We start from the raw sequence: 6,000 nt of genomic DNA, 5'->3' as shown, positions 1-6,000 counted from the left end.
CTGGGAATGTGCGAGTGTGACTGGGATTGTGCAAGAATGTCTGGGATTGTGCTAGAGAGTCTGGGATTGTGCGAGAGTGACTGGGATTGTGCGAGAGAGCCTGAGATTGTGCGAGAGAGGCTGGGATTGTGCGAGAGTGACTGGGATTGTGTGAGAGAGACTCAGATTGTGCGAGAGAGACTGGGATTGTGCGAGAGTGACTGGGATTGTGCGAGAGTGACTGGGATTGTGCCAGAGAGACTGGGATTGTGCGAGAGTGACTGGGATTTTCCGAGAGAGTCTGGGATTGTGTGAAAGTGACTGGGATTGTGCGAGAGAGATTGGGATTTTGCGAGAGAGTCTGGGATTGTGCGAGAGTAACTGGGATTGTGCGAGAGTGACTGGGATTGTGCGAGAGAGCCTGGGATTGTGCAAGAGAGTATGGGATTGTGCGAGAATTACTGGGATTGTGCGAGAGAGACTGGGATTGTGCGAGAGAGACTGGGATTGTGCGAGAGAGACTGGGATTGTGCGAGTGTGGCTGGGATTGTGCGAGGTGACTGGGATTGATGCGAGAGAGTCTGCGATTCCCACAAACAAGTCTTGCAAATGTCTAGTTTTATTATGAAGTTTAATTATGATCAAAGCATCGAGTGCAAATTTCATCCCTCGTAACCCACACTCGAGGAGGTCTCTGGGAGCTGTTTATCTGTGGGGAGAAAAAGATACCAGGGTTTAAACTCACTGAACATGCACCGAAATGTGACATTCGCATGACCAGTTCTGAATGGCCTCCTCTTGTTCCTGTGTAACAGTCTCGAGAGGGGCTGAATGGGATAGAGGGAGTGAGAGAGATAGAGTATGGTAGAGAGGGAGTGAGAGAAAGAGAGTGTGGGAGAGAGGGACTGAGAGAAAGAGAGTGTGGGAGAGAGGGAGTGAGTGAGACAGAGCGTGGGAGAGAGGGAGTGAGAGAGACAGAGTGTGGGAGAGAGGGAGTGAGAGAGACAGAGCATGGGAGAGAGGGAGTGAGAGAAAGAGAGTGTGGGAGAGAGGGACTGAGAGAAAGAGAGTGTGGGAGAGAGGGAGTGAGTGAGACAGAGCGTGGGAGAGAGGGAGTGAGAGAGACAGAGTGTGGGAGAGAGGGAGTGAGAGAGACAGAGCATGGGAGAGAGGGAGTGAGAGAGACAGAGTGTGGGAGAGAGGGAGTGAGAGAGACGGAATGTGGGAGAGAGGGAATGAGAGAGACAGAGTGTGGGAGAGAGGGAGTGAGAGAGACACAGTGTGGGAGAGAGGGAGTGAGAGAGACACAGTTTGGGAGAGAGGGAGTGAGAGAGACGGAATGTGGGAGAGAGGGAATGAGAGAGACAGAGAGTGGGAGAGAGGGAGTGAGAGAGACACAGTGTGGAAGAGAGGGAGTGGGAGAGAAAGAGAGTGGGAGAGAGGGAGTGAGAGAGAAAGATTGTGGGAGAGAGGGAGTGAGAGAGACAGAGAGTGGAAGAGAGGGAGTGAGAGAAGCAGAATCTGGGAGAGAGGGAGTGAGAGAGACAGAGTGTGGGATAGAGGCATTGAGAGAGACAGAGTTTTGGAGAGAGGAAGTGAGAGAGAAAGCGTGTGTGAGAGAGGAAGTGAGAGTGACAGAGTGTGGGAGAGAGGGAGTGAGAGAGAGAGAATGTGAGAGAGGGAGTGAGAGAGACAGAGTGTGGGAGAGAGAGAGTGAGAGAGACCGAGTGTGGGAGAGAGGGAGTGAGACAGAGTATTGGAGAGAGGGAGTGAGAGAGACTGAGTGTGGGAGAGAGGGAGTGAGAGAGACAGAGTGTGGGAGAGAGGGAGTGAGAGAGATAGAGCATGGGAGAGAGGGAGTGAGAGAGACAGAGTGTGGGAGAGAGGGAGTGAGAGAGACAGAGTGTGGGTGAGAGGGAGTGACAGAGACAGAGTGTGGGAGAGAGGGAGTGAGAGAGAAACTGTGTGGAAGAGAGGGAGTGAGAGAGACAGAGTTTTGAGAGAGGGAGTGAGAGATAGAGTTTGGGAGAGAGGGAGTGAGAGAGACCGAGTGTTGCAGAGAGGGAGTGAGACAGAGTATGGGAGAGAGTGAGTGAGAGAGACTGAGTGTGGGAGAGAGGGAGTGAGAGAGACTGAGTGTGGGAGAGAGGGAGTGACAGAGACAGAGTGTGGGAGAGAGGGAGTGGAGAGAGAGTATGGGAGAGAGGGAGTGAGAGAGACAGAGTTTGGGAGAGAGGGAGTGACAGAGACAGAGTGTGGGAGAGAGGGAGTGAGAGACACACAGTGTGGAAGAGAGGGAGTGAGAGAGACAGAGTTTTGAGAGAGGGAGTGAGAGATAGAGTTTGGGAGCGAGGGAGTGGATAGACCGAGTGTTGCAGACAGGGAGTGAGAGAGACAGAGTGTGGGATAGAGGCAGTGAGAGAGACAGAGTTTCTTGGAGAGAGGAAGTGAGAGAGAAAGCGTGTGTGAGAGAGGAAGTGAGAGTGACAGAGTGTGGGAGAGATAAAGTGAGAGAGACAGAGAATGTGAGAGAGGGAGTGAGAGAGACCGAGTGTGGGAGAGAGGGAGTGAGAGAGACTGAGTGTGGGAGAGAGGGAGTGAGAGAGACAGAGTGTGGGAGAGAGGGAGTGAGAGAGACCGAGAGTGGGAGAGAGGGAGTGAGAGAGACAGAGTGTGGGAGAGAGGGAGTGAGAGAGACAGAGTGTGGGAGAGAGGGAGTGAGAGAGACATTGTGTGTGAGAAAGGGAGTGAGAGAGACAGAGTGTGGGAGAGAGGGAGTGAGAGAGACAGAGTGTGAGAGAGAGGGAGTGAGAGAGACAGAGTGCGGGAGAGAGGGAGTGAGAGAGACAGAGTGTGAGAGAGAGGGAGTGAGAGAGACAGAGTGTGGGAGACAGGGAGTGAGAGAGAGAGAGTGTGGGAGAGAGGGCGTGAGAGAGACAGAGTTTGGGAGAGAGGGAGTGGGATACACAGATTGTGGGTGAGAGGGAGTGAGAGAGACAGAATGTGTGAGAGAGAGAGTGACAGAGACAGAGTGTGGGAGAGAGGGAGTGAGAGAGACAGAGTGTGGAAGAGAGGGAGTGAGAGAGACAGAATGTGTGAGAGAGAGAGTGACAGAGACAGAGTGTGGGAGAGAGGGAGTGAGAGACACACAGTGTGGAAGAGAGGGAGTGAGAGAGACAGAGTTTTGAGCGAGGGAGTGAGAGATAGAGTTTGGGAGAGAGGGAGTGAGAGAGACCGAGTGTTGCAGAGAGGGAGTGAGACAGAGTATCGGAGAGAGTGAGTGAGAGAGACTGAGTGTGGGAGAGAGGGAGTGAGAGAGACAGAGTGTGGGAGAAAGGGAGTGAAGAGACCAAGTGTGGGAGAGAGGGATTGAGAGAGACAGAGTGTGGGAGAGAGGGAGTGAGAGAGAGAGTGTGTGGGAGAGAGGGCGTGAGAGAGACAGAGTTTGGGAGAGAGGGAGTGAGAAAGAGTTTGGGAGAGAGGGAGTGAGAGAGACAGAGAGTGAGAGAGAGAGTGAGAGAGACAGAGTGTGGGAGAGAGGGAGTGAGAGAGACAGAGTGTGAGAGAGAGGGAGTGAGAGAGACAGAGTGTGGGAGAGAGGGAGTGAGAGAGACAGAGTGTGGGTGACAGGGAGTGAGAGAGAGAGAGTGTGGGAGAGAGGGAGTGAGAGAGACAGAGTGTGGGAGAGAGGGAGTGAGAGAGACAGAGTGTGGGAGAGAGGGAGTGAGAGAGACAGAGTGTGGGAGAGAGGGAGTGAGAGAGACAGAGTGTGTGAGAGAGAGAGTGAGAGAGATAGAGTTTGGGAGAGAGGGAGTGGGATACACAGATTGTGGGTGAGAGGGAGTGAGAGAGACAGAATGTGTGAGAGAGGGAGTGAGAGAGACCGAGTGTGGGAGAGAGGGAGTGAGAGAGACTGAGTGTGGGAGAAAGGGAGTGAGAGAGACAGAGAGTATGAGAGAGAGAGTGAGAGAGACAGAGTGTGGGTGAGAGGGAATGAGAGAGACAGAATGTGTGAGAGAGAGAGTGACAGAGACAGAGTGTGGGAGAGAGGGAGTGAGAGAGACACAGTGTGGACGAGAGGGAGTGAGAGAGACAGAGTTTTGAGCGAGGGAGTGAGAGATAGAGTTTGGGAGAGAGGGAGTGAGAGAGACCGAGTGTTGCAGAGAGGGAGTGAGACAGAGTATGGGAGAGAGTGAGTGAGAGAGACTGAGTGTGGGAGAGAGGGAGTGAGAGAGACAGAGTGTGGGAGAGAGGGAGTGAAGAGACCGAGTGTGGGAGAGAGGGATTGAGACAGACATAGTGTGAGAGAGAGGGAGTGAGAGAGACAGAGTGTGGGAGAGAGGGAGTGAGAGAGACAGAGTGTGGGAGAGAGGGAGTGAGAGAGACAGAGTGTGGGAGACAGGGAGTGAGAGAGAGAGAGTGTGGGAGAGAGGGCGTGAGAGAGACAGAGTGTGGGAGAGAGGGAGTGAGAGAGAGAGAGTGTGGGAGAGAGGGCGTGAGAGAGACAGGGTGTGGGAGAGAGGGAGTGTGAGAGACAGAGTGTGGGAGAGAGGGAGTGAGAGAGAGAGAGTGTGGGAGAGAGGGCGTGAGAGAGACAGGGTGTGGGAGAGAGGGAGTGTGAGAGACAGAGTGTGGGAGAGAGGGAGTGTGAGAGACAGAGTGTGGGAGAGAGGGAGTGAGAGAGACAGAGTGTGGGAGACAGGGAGTGAGAGAGACAGAGTGTGGGAGAGAGGGAGTGAGAGAGACAGAGTGTGGGAGAGAGGGAGTGTGAGAGACAGAGTGTGGGAGAGAGGGAGTGAGAGAGAGAGAGTGTGGGAGAGAGGGCGTGAGAGAGACAGGGTGTGGGAGAGAGGGAGTGTGAGAGACAGAGTGTGGGAGAGAGGGAGTGTGAGAGACAGAGTGTGGGAGAGAGGGCGTGAGAGAGACAGAGTGTGGGAGAGAGGGAGTGAGAGAGAAAGAGTTTGGGAGAGAGGGAGTGAGAGAGACAGTTTGTGTGAGAGAGGGAGTGAGAGAGACAGAGTTTGGGAGAGAGGGAGTGAGAGAGACAGAGTGTGGGTGAGAGGGAGTGAGAGAGACAGAATGTGTGAGAGAGAGAGTGACAGAGACAGAGTGTGGGAGAGAGGGAGTGAGAGAGACACAGTGTGGAAGAGAGGGAGTGAGAGAGACAGAGTTTTGAGCGAGGGAGTGAGAGATAGAGTTTGGGAGAGAGGGAGTGAGAGAGACCGAGTGTTGCAGAGAGGGAGTGAGACAGAGTATGGGAGAGAGGGAGTGAGAGAGACTGAGTGTGGGAGAGAGGGAGTGAGAGAGACAGAGGCTGGGAAAGAGGGAGTCAGAGAGACAGGGTGTGGGAGAGAGGGAGTGTGAGAGACAGAGTGTGGGAGAGAGGGAGTGAGAGAGATAGAGTTTGCGAGAGAGGAAGTGAGAGAGACAGAGTTTGGGAGAGAGGGAGTGAGAGACAGACAGAGTGTGGGAGAGAGGGAGTGAGAGAGACAGAGTGTGGGAGAGAGGGAGTGAGAGAGACAGAGAGTGTGAGAGAGATAGTGAGAGAGACAGAGTGTGGGAGAGAGGGAGTGAGAGAGACAGAGAGTGTGAGAGAGATAGTGAGAGAGACACAGTGTGGGAGAGAGGGAGTGAGAGAGACAGAGTGTGGGAGAGAGGGAGTGAGAGAGACAGAGTGTGGGAGAGAGATAGTGAGAGAGACAGAGTGTGGGTGAGAGGGAGTGAGAGAGACAGAATGTGTGAGAGAGAGAGTGACAGAGACAGAGTGTGGGAGAGAGGGAGTGAGAGAGACATTGTGTGTGAGAAAGGGAGTGAGAGAGACAGAGTGTGGGAGAGAGGGAGTGAGAGAGACAGAGTGTGAGAGAGAGGGAGTGAGAGAGACAGAGTGCGGGAGAGAGGGAGTGAGAGAGACAGAGTGTGAGAGTGAGGGAGTGAGAGAGACAGAGTGTGGGAGACAGGGAGTGAGAGAGAGAGAGTGTGGGAGAGAGGGCGTGAGAGAGACAGAGTTTGGGAGAGAGGGAG

General features: G+C 53.8%; 1 protein-coding gene across 1 annotated transcript in view; it reads right to left on the bottom strand.

The window, feature by feature from the left end:
* Nucleotides 1-567: 567 nt before the first annotated feature.
* LOC121275035 (alpha-2-macroglobulin-like) overlaps nucleotides 568-6,000 on the bottom strand; it is a 133,856-nt gene continuing 128,423 nt past the window's right edge. The window contains exon 22 of the mRNA XM_041182425.1: nucleotides 568-688. The gene's annotated coding sequence lies outside the window, so the exon portion shown is untranslated. The remainder of the gene's footprint in view (nucleotides 689-6,000) is intronic.

Source organism: Carcharodon carcharias (assembly GCF_017639515.1).
Source record: "Carcharodon carcharias isolate sCarCar2 chromosome 40 unlocalized genomic scaffold, sCarCar2.pri SUPER_40_unloc_3, whole genome shotgun sequence".
In the NCBI taxonomy this organism is placed as follows: Eukaryota; Metazoa; Chordata; class Chondrichthyes; order Lamniformes; family Lamnidae; genus Carcharodon; species Carcharodon carcharias.
This window is presented reverse-complemented; position numbering and strand designations above follow the sequence as displayed.